Source organism: Taudactylus pleione, unplaced genomic scaffold, assembly GCF_031769625.1.
Source record: "Taudactylus pleione unplaced genomic scaffold, aTauple2 ptg000140l, whole genome shotgun sequence".
Lineage (NCBI taxonomy): Eukaryota > Metazoa > Chordata > Amphibia > Anura > Myobatrachidae > Taudactylus > Taudactylus pleione.
This window is the reverse complement of record NW_028284542.1, coordinates 1,018,137-1,031,318: the sequence shown is the minus strand read 5'-3', so window position 1 is coordinate 1,031,318 and position 13,182 is coordinate 1,018,137.

Sequence of the window (13,182 nt, the reverse complement as noted above, 5' to 3'; positions counted from 1 at the left end):
GTCTTCTGGGATTCAATGTTACCACTCTGTGAAGTTTTTGTCCAAATCCATAAAGTAGAAGACTCAGAACAGGCTCCCTGGGTCAAAGTTCTGCTCAGTGTACTCCAACGGGAGGTCCGACCGAGACCTAGGCCCTCATTCAGACCCGGACGCAAGTGGCCGTTCGTACGTTGGGCGAACGTAAAAAAATATTTAAATTCAGGCACACGCTCGTATTTTCGTTCGCATCAAAACATCCTCCCCAAACTCAGGCGACCCCTCCTCTAACTAACGAGCGTGCCAAATAGCGAGCGTACATCCCCGAAGTGGTTTGAAGGGAACGCACGCACTAGTACTACCCGGAAGTTGGACTGTGACATTTCGATTAACTGCTCGTTTATTCTGCCTACCTCCCTCAATCGTAACATGCCAATCAATATATCAATTAGCTTAATTGTTTTTTTTTTTTTTTTACACAATGCAATAAACTTTATTTATGTCCGTGTTTGTGTTTACCCGCAGAATACGTACGGCTTAAACATTCGCTTTTAATTGTCAAAATACATGTTAGCCCCTATTAAATAATTGGTCTATTTGTTTTTAGACCCGCATATTTCCTGGAGTTCATTTCTTTATGTAAATTTGCTTACGCATGTCACTGCATTAAGCCTATCATAAGTCTCCACAGATTTCTGGCCCTGTCGAACACATGACTCATACACTAACCAATAGAATTGCTCCTGTTAATTTCCTAAATACATTAGCCAATCATAAAATTTGGGAGCACTTTATCAAAAATGATTTTTATGAAAAACTCCATTGCCATCATGAGAGCCTCCGCATTCACCAGGCGCGAGCTGCTGGTGCTTACGGAGGTGATGGATAGGCGGATCACCAGCCAGCCTCCACCCATCACCAACCGCGAGAAGCGAATCCGCATATACAGAGGTTCGGGCCTGCCTTCGCTCCTTCGGCTCACGCCGCCATATCGGGCAGCTGGAGCGCAGGTGGTCGGACCTGCAACGGCGGACGCCCCGCTTGCTGGCATGCTTTCGCATGCAGATCGCTGAAAGTAAGTTTAATGGATTGTGGTTTTCATGTTTGTCTTTGTGGCCCTAACTGCATGGCCATGTTTTCCCTGTCTTTCATATTTATTCATTCTCCTCATATCTGCATTGCCATGTTTTCCCTGTCTTTCATATTTATTCATTCTCCTCATATCTGCATGGCCATGTATTCCCTGTCTTTCATATTTATTCATTCTCCTCATATCTGCATGGCCATGTTTTCCCTGTCTTTCATATTTATTCATTCTCATATCTGCATGGCCATGTTTTCCCTGTCTTTCATATTTATTCATTCTCCTCATATCTGCATGGCCATGTTTTCCCTGTCTTTCATATTTATTCATTCTCCTCATATCTGCATGGCCATGTTTTCCCTATCTTTCATATTTATTCATTCTCCTCATATCTGCATGGCAATGTTTTCCCTGTCTTTCATATTGATTCATTCTCCTCATATCTGCATGGCCATGTTTTCCCTGTCTTTCATATTTATTCATTCTCCTCATATCTGCATGGCCATGTTTTCCCTGTCTTTCATATTTATTCATTCTCCTCATATCTGCATGGCCATGTTTTCCCTGTCTTTCATATTTATTCATTCTCATAATTTTTTGTTTTTGGGGGTGCATTTGAAATTGTTTTTGTGCGCGGATTTGTGTTGGAACTAACCCCAATTTGTTTCTCATCTTTTAGGGGCCCAGCGAAGACTACGCCGTCAGCGTCCCGCCAGACGGCGATCGCGGCCACTCTCCCCCACCCCCAGCCAACACTCCAACTCCACTCCTTCCCCTATTCCCCACTCCTCCCCAGCCTTCCTACACCCTCAGCCAGATTTTCTGGACTCCTTCCCCTCCGTCCCAATTCCCCCTCTCCTCCAACCACCCCTCTTCGAATGACCCCCTCCCCGGAGTCGGTCATTACACCGCCCCGATCTTTGGGGAATGGACCCACCTCCGAGGAGGACGATGGAGGGCCTTCTGTAGCTGGTGTTGGGTCTTCCGGTATGTTTTTTTTTGCAGTTTTTTATCGTCACAAACTGTTTGTATGTATTCTTGTTTTTTTTGTTTTTTGTGTTTATTTTCCAAAATTAAGTGGTTTTGGCCGATTGCCGTAACCTGTTACTGCTGTTTTCAACATACACATAGCACACCTGTCGGAATTTGGACATAGGCCTTGTATTTTTGCCCTACACCATTTTAGTGTGATGAGTTTTAATGCAGTTTTTTTAAAATGTTTTTTGTTGTTTTTTTTTTTTTTTTTTTATGTGGTTTCACTATTGTTGTATTAATCCCAAAACTTTTCTTACCCACAGAGGAACAGAGGCTTCGGGCAAATTTATCCGGCTGTGTGGCCCAGATGCACAGCAATATCATCGGGGTGCTGGTGGTCCTTGACCGTATGTCGGTCCTCCTTAGGGAGTAGTTGGTTTTTTTTTCCCCATTCTGTAAATAAATTGTTTTGTTTGAAGTTACGTTCTGGCTCATTAGTTTTGTCAAAACCACATATTGTTTACCCTGACATAAGTAGAGTGTTCCTGCAAGGATTTCAAATTTTGGGCAATAAGAGTGTGTGTTGTATTTTTTGGTCAAACAGCCACAAGAAACACCTAACAGTACAAATCTGATTTCCCTTTTTTGGTGTAGTCACAATTAGATATTTCTACATTTTACAGGTTCCTAGTTGGTGTGCAAGCAGCATAGGGCAATATTAGGAAGCAAAAGGATTGTACAGGCTTCCTTTTGGTGTTGGTTTGGACCCTGAATCAAATGGCGTCAGTACTGGATTACCCCTTAGTCAAATGTAACGTGTGTGAACCTGGTTACACTTGGTGGTAACGTTCCAAAAAAGAGACAACATTTCACTCTCAAAACATTTATTAGCAACATAACTGAAAATTCAAAGTGGTCACTCACAAACAAAACACACAGTGATAATCTCAAATACAACACATACCAAAAAACCAACATCACAAAAAAAAAATCAAGAACTGGTTGACGAAGGACCATGCCAACATGATTCCACATATATGGCGTGGCAATAAGTGTTCCAGAATATATCCACAAAATATCCACATACAGGTTTTGTAAGGGTAGCAGGAAGTAGTCATCGTTGGAGTGCCAAAGATTATGTAAAAAAACAGAAGAGGGAGAAAAAAATTAGCCAAAAATTAGATGTTCTCAAACAAACCCAACCACATTAGGTATCAACACTGTTTTTTTGCAAATAATTACCTAAAAAATCTGGCCACCACATCATCGCGTATGGCCCCCCCACATACTGACCTCCGACCAACCTCGGGGGGGCCATCCTCAGGTAAGGCATCCTCTGGCTGCATTGGGACACCACTCCTTATGGCGATGTTGTGAAATATCCCACACAGGAACACAATTTTCGAAACCATATTCGGCAAATACATGAGTTTGCCACCAGAGCGGTGGAGGCATCTGAATCGGCCTTTTAAAAGGCCGATACAGCACTCCACCACTTGCCTGGTGGCTGTAAGTGCGGAATTATACTCACTTTGTGGCCCTGGTGTGGGAGCCAAATAAGGAGTGAGCAGCCAGGGCGTGCAAGGGTAGCCACTGTCTCCTGTGAAAACGAAAAGACAACATCAGGCTCACTCTGTATGAAGCTTAACATTGTTATGTACTAAAGGTCTCCACTTACCCAGAAGCCACGCATCACCAGCTTGTAGGTTGGTTAATTTGTGCCATATCCCTGATTGCCGGATGACGTAGGAGTCATGTGCACTTCCTGGTAATTTTGCATTCAGGGACAGGATCTGGAGGGAGGCATCACATACCACCATTACATTGAGGGAGTGATAGTGTTTCCGGTTTCTAAATATTGCCTCCAGCCGTGCTGGAGGCTGAAGTGGTATGTGAGTACCATCCACAACCCCTATGATGTGTGGGAAGCCAGCTATTTGGTAAAAATTGGCCTTGGCCACACTAAGGGCACCCATATCCAAAGGCATTTGAATAAAATGATGGAGGTGCTTGAAAAGTGCCTCCATCACTGCCCTCAGGATCCGGGAAAAGGAGGATTGTGAGATGCCCGCCACTATTCCCACCGTTGTTTGGAACGATCCTGAGGCACAGAAATGTAACATCGCCATTAATTGCGTAAGTGGTGGAATTGCTGTAGGACTGTCAATTTGCCGCTCAAGATCACTCTCTATTAATGAGAGAGTGTCTATGATGATTTTTGGAGGAAGACGGTATCATCTTAAAACCTCATCATCTGGCATTCCAAAAAGGGTGACACGTGTTTGAAATATCTGGGGCCTTGCACGCCTACGATGCCTACGCCTGGGACGAGATTGAGGGTGGTCGGCTTCCGGGAGCAGGGCCAGAACAATCCGACCCATATCAACCTGAAATGACAACATTGGAATGTCAGCCTTTTTACCCCACCCAATAAAAATACATGTAACTTTGCTTGAAAATACCATCCATTGATGCTTACATGCCAGGGTATTGTCATGATATGTTGTAACTGCAAATAATAACATCAAAAATATACATCATTTTATGCTGGCCATGTCATTATCACAAATTTAAGCAAGACAAAACATAAAAGGGGACACACACACATTTGGGCAAAGAGCAAAACGACGTTACGCACACTACATCAAATAGAGGCCAAATGTAAGCAACCAATGCTCCAAGCAAAAAAAAACATTTTTAAGGGATGAATACACATTTCACAAAGCGCTAATTATTTCGCAAATGCATGGCACAATAGGAAGTAGTAAAAATGCGCTAATTAGTTCGCAAATACATGGCACAATAGGAAGTAGTTAAAATGCGCTAATTAGTTCGCAAATACATGGCACAATAGGAAGTAGTTAAAATGCGCTAATTAGTTCGCAAATACATGGCACAATAGGAAGTAGTTAAAATGCGCTAATTAGTTCGAAAATACATGGCACAATAGGAAGTAGTAAAAATGCGCTAATTAGTTCGCAAATACATGGCACAATAGGAAGTAGTAAAAATGCGCTAATTAGTTCGCAAATACATGGCACAATAGGAAAAAGTAAAAATGCGCTAATTAGTTTGCAAATACAAGGCACAATAACGCCGCATAAATAATGTTCAAAAAACACAGAGTTCGATTTTGCAAAAAACAACGTTACATGTGGAAGGCCAACCAAAGTTGCGTACAGACAAACAAGAACATTTCCTAAACAGTTTAACACATGAACTTACCAAGAGCTAATATATAAGAAACCGGACCAAAATGTTTTTGGGGCAGAGCCAAAATAAAACCTAAGAGAGATGAAATTACGGGAAAAACTTATTAGAAAAATCGACGCCAGAATGAGAGACAAATTGACCCAAAGTTATACTTCCCCAAACTTACCAAAACTGGAAACGACCAAAAAATTCAAAATGGAAAATAAAGTAACGGAAAACAAAGAAAAACCGAAAAAAAATAAAAACAACCACAAAAAACGCAATCTCCGAAACCAGCCAACAATCAACTCCAACGTAACCTCCAACATTCAATAAACGCCACCTCGAGTCGAGACGCCCCAAGCCATAAATAGTGTTTCGTTTCCCGCACAAATTAAGGAAGGATCAGAGGAACGCACAATCAATGATGCGGCCGCAAAATAAGGACGCATGTATAAATACGTCACAAGACAAAAACACAATTCTGGTGTATTTCTAGTTTGAACATCACACATGGATACAGACCAGGGAAACAATGGACAACAGTCAGGCGGTAAGTATTTCATGCATTTTGACTCAATGATTAATTATAAACATAATATTGTGCAAGTTGTGAAGTTGAGAATTCTGCAAAGTTACCCAAATAGGTGAGGAGGATGACATGGAAGAGGCTGCTGGGCCCAGTATTCCGGGCAAAGCTGCCAAAAAGAAAAGGCAGCCACAATTCACAAGAAAGGAGATGGAGGTTTTGATTCAGAAGTGTGTGGACATCCTGCCACAGGCAGACAGGAATATGAGTGCAAGCCAGAAGTGGAGAATGTGGGAAGAGGTAGCCGTGGATGTCAATAGGGTGGGTGATTATGTCCGTCTAGCCCGGGATGTCAAACGGCGGTAAGTAAACACTTGACCACCCAAAAACCAAATCAAATAAAAAGTAATGGTTCCAATTTAACCCACAGATGGCAAGACTTCAAATATCGCCTGAACCAAAAAATGGCACACAGGGCTAGGCATGCAAGGGGGACAGGTGGAGGTCCCACCCCTGTGTCATTGGAGTTGACTGATTTAGAAGAGCTGGCACAGGGGTGTATGCAGCCTGTGGAGGTGTTTGGCGTGTCCAACATGGATACGGACATGCCAGACTTTGCGGCTCCTCATGTTGTCCCAGGTAAATGTTGTGATGTCACCAACTGTGAAATGTTATTGTGCCAATATGTCGATTCTAATGTGAGTCTTTTCTCATTTTTCCAACAGAAACACAGGCGGATGAGTCTGCTCCAGAGGGGAGCCTTGGCAACAGAATTTCTACTGGCTCTGCAGGGGAGGAACCAGTACATCCGGCTGAGGACCCTGCAGAAGCCAGTCCAGGACAATCCCCCTCGCAGGCAGTGTCCCTCCTCACAGAACTCAATTTAAAATCGGATTTCCATACGGAGATTCTGCAGAGGATGGACGCCAGTCTGGTACGGGTGGCTGAGGCCCTGGAGCAAAATGCTGCGGCCAACGTGACCATTGGTCAGGCCCTGGCGGAAAATACCAGGGCCAACATCCGCATCGCCACTGCCCTGGAGCAGCTCGTTCGCCAGCACATGGTGGAGCCGACCTCCCTTCCTGCCGGAACATCAGGATCCTCCACCTCTGGCACAACATCAGCCAATCCTCCAAATGTGCCTAGCCCTGTGCCTAGTCCAGAGGCCACAACATCTGCCTCTGGACAGGCCAGCCCGATGACATCCCGGACCCGGTCTAGCGCCCTCCCTCCCCCAGCCAAACGGGCGAAAAAACGGTGACACCATTGGCTACTTTTCCCACACTCCTTCTGTGCTTGCCTCATATTCCTTTCTGGCCAAAACTTCCCTCTCGTTTCTTGTGAATTGTTTTTAATTTTTGCATTTACGTTTACCCAAAAATTATTGTTTGCACAATTAATAAATATTGTGGAACACTGCCCAAAATGTTGGAGTTCAATATGTGTTTTTTTTTTTTGGGTGGATACCAATAAATTTACCAGAAATGTACGACTTTGTATTCTGACATTATTGAAAAAATGGGTCACTTTTAATCCGGGCCCACAAGCCAACAACGTTCAAAATAAAAAATTACACATTGTAAAAAAAGTGCTCGTTTAAAGGAACGTTTAAAACATTACCTAAGGAGGAAAAAACACCTTGCAAACACAAAATGAGGGACCAAACCTAAACATGATGACATTATTGTTACAATAGTCCAAAAACGAACACATTGCGGCCAAAATACACCCCCACAAATGTATGCTAATTGATTGTGTAATCCTGACATTAGCAGCTATGATTTCCACCTGCGTTCGGTTTTGTGCTATCCAAAAAAACTGCTTTCAAAACACATACCAAGCCGGTTTTCAATCCAACACTAATTGAGTTTCTGACAAGCCGTGATTAATCGATGCAACATCGTGGAGTGCCGGGACGGAGGAGAAGGCCATCGCCACTGTGGTCGAGTTATCCAGCCCCTAAGCTGTGCGAGCATTTTGAAGGGAAAGAGGATCATCCAGTGACGTATGAGTTGGTACGAACACATTTGACGTTCGCATTTGTTAATGTATGTACGCCCCAAAAACGCCTCGCCACGCCTGCGTTTTTCCATCTCCACCCCCGTCAACGCCCAAAAACGGCCTGTTCTGTCAATCACATTTGACATGTCACTTCCTGTACGCTATTTGACTAACGAGACAAAAAAAACTCGCAATCTGCCGTACGCACATGCGCAGTGTAACACCGACGCATGTGCGGTTACTCAACATCGGAACGCAACGAGCGTACTGCCTCTAACGAACGGCTCTGAATCAGGCCCCTAATCTTCAATTTATTAAGTTAGGCATCCCAGAAAAATTGCCGTCCCTCTTTGAAGTTTTCATCCAAATCCAGAGCAAAGTTCTGCCCAGCATACAGCAACAGAAGGTCCAACCGGGACCCTCACCCCCCTAAAACCTGACCACAATCCAACTGGACCACCTCGCATTGGTTTCATCCCAATCAGTGCAGGAGTGTCCGATTGCTTACTGAACAGACAAACTGATAGAACAAGGAATTTTATATATTAAATTCAAGAAAACTATGATTTTATTAGGTATACTGTACATTAAAAAGGAGAGGGATGGACTACCAGTTGGCCCCATCTAAGCCTTGAGTTGTTGGCAATAGACTAGCAGTTGGCCCAGCCTAATGGTGCATACACACGGTCAGATATGTCAGATGAACGATTTGAACGATTTTAGACAGTATTAAAATTAATGGAATCGTCCAAATCTGACTGCAAATACATCAGATGTCAGATATGGTTATCTGACAAACGGGAACGTGCATCGTTCATCATTGCAGGTTCACATGTCTTATGCACTTACCGATGCCGGCACCACCGCTGGGCCTGCCGCTGCCGATGTCGCTCACTGGACGCATCATTCAGTGTGTATGCACCTTAAGCCTGGAGTTGTTGGCAATGAGCTGGCGTAAAACCCCAGCTGGGTTGTGTGAATTGTATAAATGGGATGTCTTGGTATCTTCCAGTAAGACAGAGCGGTGTTAAGGCAAATATTTTATTGTAGTAGAAGAGATAGGATGATGATAACAATACTTTTGTAATTAAATTCCTAACTCCGTTAACATCACAATTACTCTACTATTTACTATGCACCACAGATATAAACAATAGTTCAAACTTTATTATACGGGAACGCAGCCTCCTGGTTTATAGCTAATAAATTCTCTCCTCCTGCCGATTCCCTAAAAAGAATATTTAATGCACTCACACAGTATTTCCTTACAACATTTTACTTAAATGACTTTAACCATACAGTAATGTTACAAATTACTATCTTGAACATTCAACTTATATAGTGCTGTAAATTATTCCCAAACTTTACTGGCCAGCAAGTTATAAGCCCGGGGTTAGTTCATAACATAAGTCCCGTCGGTGTACACAACGTTGCCCGGGTTTAATTGTACCTGTATGTTAGCGCTAACTTTAGCATGTCTTTGATTTGGCTCCTCTGAGGTAGGCCGAGATGAATTCGTTACTGTAGGGACAAACTCCCCTATTACTCCAGTCAAAAGTCGTGTTTAAACTCGCCTTAGTTCTACCGGAAGGGGAGGTGGCCAGCTACACTTTTAAAAGTCACATTAGGTGCAAGCTAACCTTTTTAGTGTCTTTATTGCAGATTAGTTTTTTTAAATAGATTTTATTCCTCCTTCTTATCTGTCGTCTCCTCTTCTCCCCCTTCTACTGTCTCTAATCTTCCACTGACTAAGCTGGTTGACAATAATAGCTACTTTGTAACTTCCTGGCATAAGAGTTTAATCAGAGACACCTCTGAGAGTTACTTTGTTACAGTCCCTGGGTCAGGACAGCTCTAATGTTTTCTCCTTCTCACAGTCGGCTTGTTTATCTAAGACAAGGATAAATTGGGTGCTCGCTTAAGTCTCATTAATGACGGAGCTGCCCTCGGAGTGGTAAGATGACAGTTCCCCTGCTGATTCTTTTACACCCTTGCTATGCTTCCTTAACTGACAGGTGTCTGATGTAAAAGGGCAATGGGAGGACCTAGATGCCCAACAGGGTTCGCTAAAAGGCTGGGGTTTCTTTTAGCTATGGAGGGGTTAATATCGTAGCTTCCCTTCACTGCCTGCCACTAGCTTGTGCTGGATACTGAATAGGGGTAGGTGTTGTGCAGCCTTTCATTCCCGGCTCACCCTCTACGCGGCTCTGCTTCTTCTCTAGATGAGCTGTACTGTCACCGCCTGCCGGCCACTTCGATGAGCCAGTCCTTCCCTGCAGCGTCGGCCGCTTGACTCCGCCTCGGCCGCGCCCTCCGGATAACTGCTCCGCCTCCGCACAGACGCCTCCCCCGGATGACGGCGATAGCACCGGATCTGAAGCAGCCGCCAACCCCGCTTCTCTGGATCACCCGCCGGACTCCTTCACACTTTAGCAGGTAAGCGCACCGCGACAGGGCTGCCTCATACTATGCAAAGCCAGGAACAACTGCGCCATCCCCGCGTGTACAGGGCCCTTTTATTCACCGGGCATACTCTCGTGCTCACCCGCGCTCCCTTCCAACGAATAGCAAGGGGTATTTTTCTCCCCCATAACAATACTATGGAGTAGTCCTGCTCTCGTGCTCTTGGGCATTCCAAGGCCCTCTGATTTGGAGCATACCATATTTTCCTTTTTACAGATACAATTCTTACAGCATATTCTAACAATTTCATCCCTTACAATCAGCAATTTTTATAACAATGCATACTAACACCTTAAGGCACACATGGCTACATTTACTGATACAGATTTCTATCTAAATGGGATCCCCGTTTTCTGGGGTACCACACTGGCAGTTGGCCCCACATAAGCCTTGAGTTGCTGGTGATAGGCTGGCACTTGGTCCCCATCTAAGCCTGGAGTTGTTGGCAATGAGCTGGCAGTTGGCCCCATCTAAGCCTTGAGTTGTGATGCGGCGCCATACACACTGCATGATCCAACGCACGACGCGGAATGTATTGTTACATGCTGCATCGTTCATTGCATCAGCAGATGAGATGATGCAATAAATGATGGCTGTAAATTATGGATCGGGCGACACACTATACCATGTGTACAATATATAATTTCGATCAACGGAACAATATATTGTACGATACGTTGTATAGTGTGTATCCAGCTTAAGCCTTGAGTTGCTGGTGATGGGCTGGCAGTTGGCCCCATCTAAGCCTTGAGTTGCTGGTGATGGGCTGGCAGTTGGCCCCATCTAAGCCTTGAGTTGCTGGTGATGGGCTGGCAGTTGGCCCCATCTAAGCCTTGAGTTGCTATTGATGGGTTGGCAGTTGGCCCCATCTAAGCCTTGAGTTGCTGGTGATGGGCTGGCAGTTGGGCCCATCTAAGCCTTGAGTTGCTGGTGATGGGCTGGCAGTTGGCCCCATCTAAGCCTTGAGTTGCTGGTGATGGGCTGGCAGTTGGCATCATCTAAGCTCCCATCTACATCTCTTACTGGATTTTTGGCAAAATGGCAATACTGTGTGTAGAGCTGTTTTGTCTTCACCACCATACTTTTTCCCTTCTATCAATAAATAATTAACTAAAGCTGACCCTGTCCCTACCAATATGTCTGTGTGTCTTTATTGTAGATATGTATTTTCCTCTATTCACCTGGTCTAGACAACAGCAGATAGGAATAGTGATATGAAAAAGCTCTTCGTTTTGCAGAGGATGATGAATGAAACTTCAAAAGAATAGTTATATTGAATACCTGTACTTGATTATGGGGTCTATGGGCGTCATTCAGACCCGCTCGCGAGCAAAGTTCGCTCGCTAGCGGGTCGATGTTGTAAGAATGCGCATGCGCACAACGGAGGGAGCTCTGTCGTGCGCATGCGCGAGACCCGGCGAGCGACGAGAAATACGTCGTTCGGGGCCTCGCACCAAAGGGGACGTGCTGTCGATGGTGACTGACAGCACGCCCCCTTTGGTGGGCGTGCCGGGAGCGTGGCGGCCAGATGGAGGCGTTCCCATGATGTCAGTAATGATGTCAGTGGGAGTAACTTTGGCTCTGATCACTCCTGGGCTTCCGGCAGCGAGACCCTACCACAGGGTCTCGTCGCAAACCCGACCATCATCATGGACGCTCGCATAAGCTGTGGGTGGTAACCCACAGCTATGCGAGCGTCCGTGAGTACGCTCCAAAAACAGGTAGGAGGGCCCTGATTCAGAGCGAGCGCTCTGGTCAGAGCGTTCAGCTCTGAATCAGGCCCTATGTACTAAGTCTTGGAGAGAAATAAAGAGAACGGAGATAAAGTACCAACCAATCAGCTCTTAACTCTCAATTTTCAAACACAGCCTGTAAAGTGACAGTTAGGAGCTGATTAATTGGTACTTTATCTCCGACCACTTTTATCTTTCTCCAAGGCTTAGTACATACATAGGGCCTGATTCAGACCCGCTCGCATGTTGCAGCCGCTCGCATCCTGCGTATGCTAATTTTTTTAATTGACATCATGCGATGCGATCGCTCGCCAAGACAAAAGCACACCCACTTTGGCTGTGCGGGCGATCGCTCTGCGTATGCAGCCGCCCATCATAGTATGCAGAGCCGCCCACTACTGCATGTCATCTCCTGGAAGTGTCTTAAAACATTGGTACATTGAGCACCATCGGAAGCTAACGCAGCACTTGCGGTTGCCTTACCCTACCGCAATCACTGTGAGGACTTCAGTGTAAAAAGCAGCCATGTGACGTGTACTATGATGCTGCCTGTTAATTATGCACTCCTTAAAAATGGCGTTGAAACACTCAGGCACGCCTGCGTTCGCACCTCCACTCCCCCATTTTTAATGGACCACCCACAAACGGCCTCTCCTGTCACACATTACACTGGGCTGTCTTTGCTGGGGGAGCGGGCGGTATGCGATCGCAATATATAGTTCGCGCACGTGCACTGCGATGCGTGCGCATGCGCGTACGCAGACCATCGGGCCGCTTGCAAGAGCAAGCATATAGCGACCGGGTCTGAATTCTGACCCATAGACCCTTATATCTTGAATCAAAAGCATATCACAGGAGCTGCATACACACAACAATTTTGTTACCAACGATTTTATGAACGATTTTCTGTCAGATTATCTGTCAGATTTTTTAAAGTGTACTGAACGATTTTTTTGAACTACAAACGATTTTTGCATATTCCCTTAATGAAATTCGTTCAGGCAAATTTGGACAAATATGTAAGTGGCACTTTGGTAATAGGCATTACAGTGTGTGGCATAATGTGTAATGGGCATTATGGTGTGTGGAATAATGTAAGTCACTATACCAGGGATGTTTGCATAGTGCACTGCCTTATGGAGGAGCAAGGACAAAATCCAGGTACAGGAAGGGAGGGGGCGCAAATTTACTGCCTTGCACCAGGTAACAGATATCTTAGTTTCGGCCCT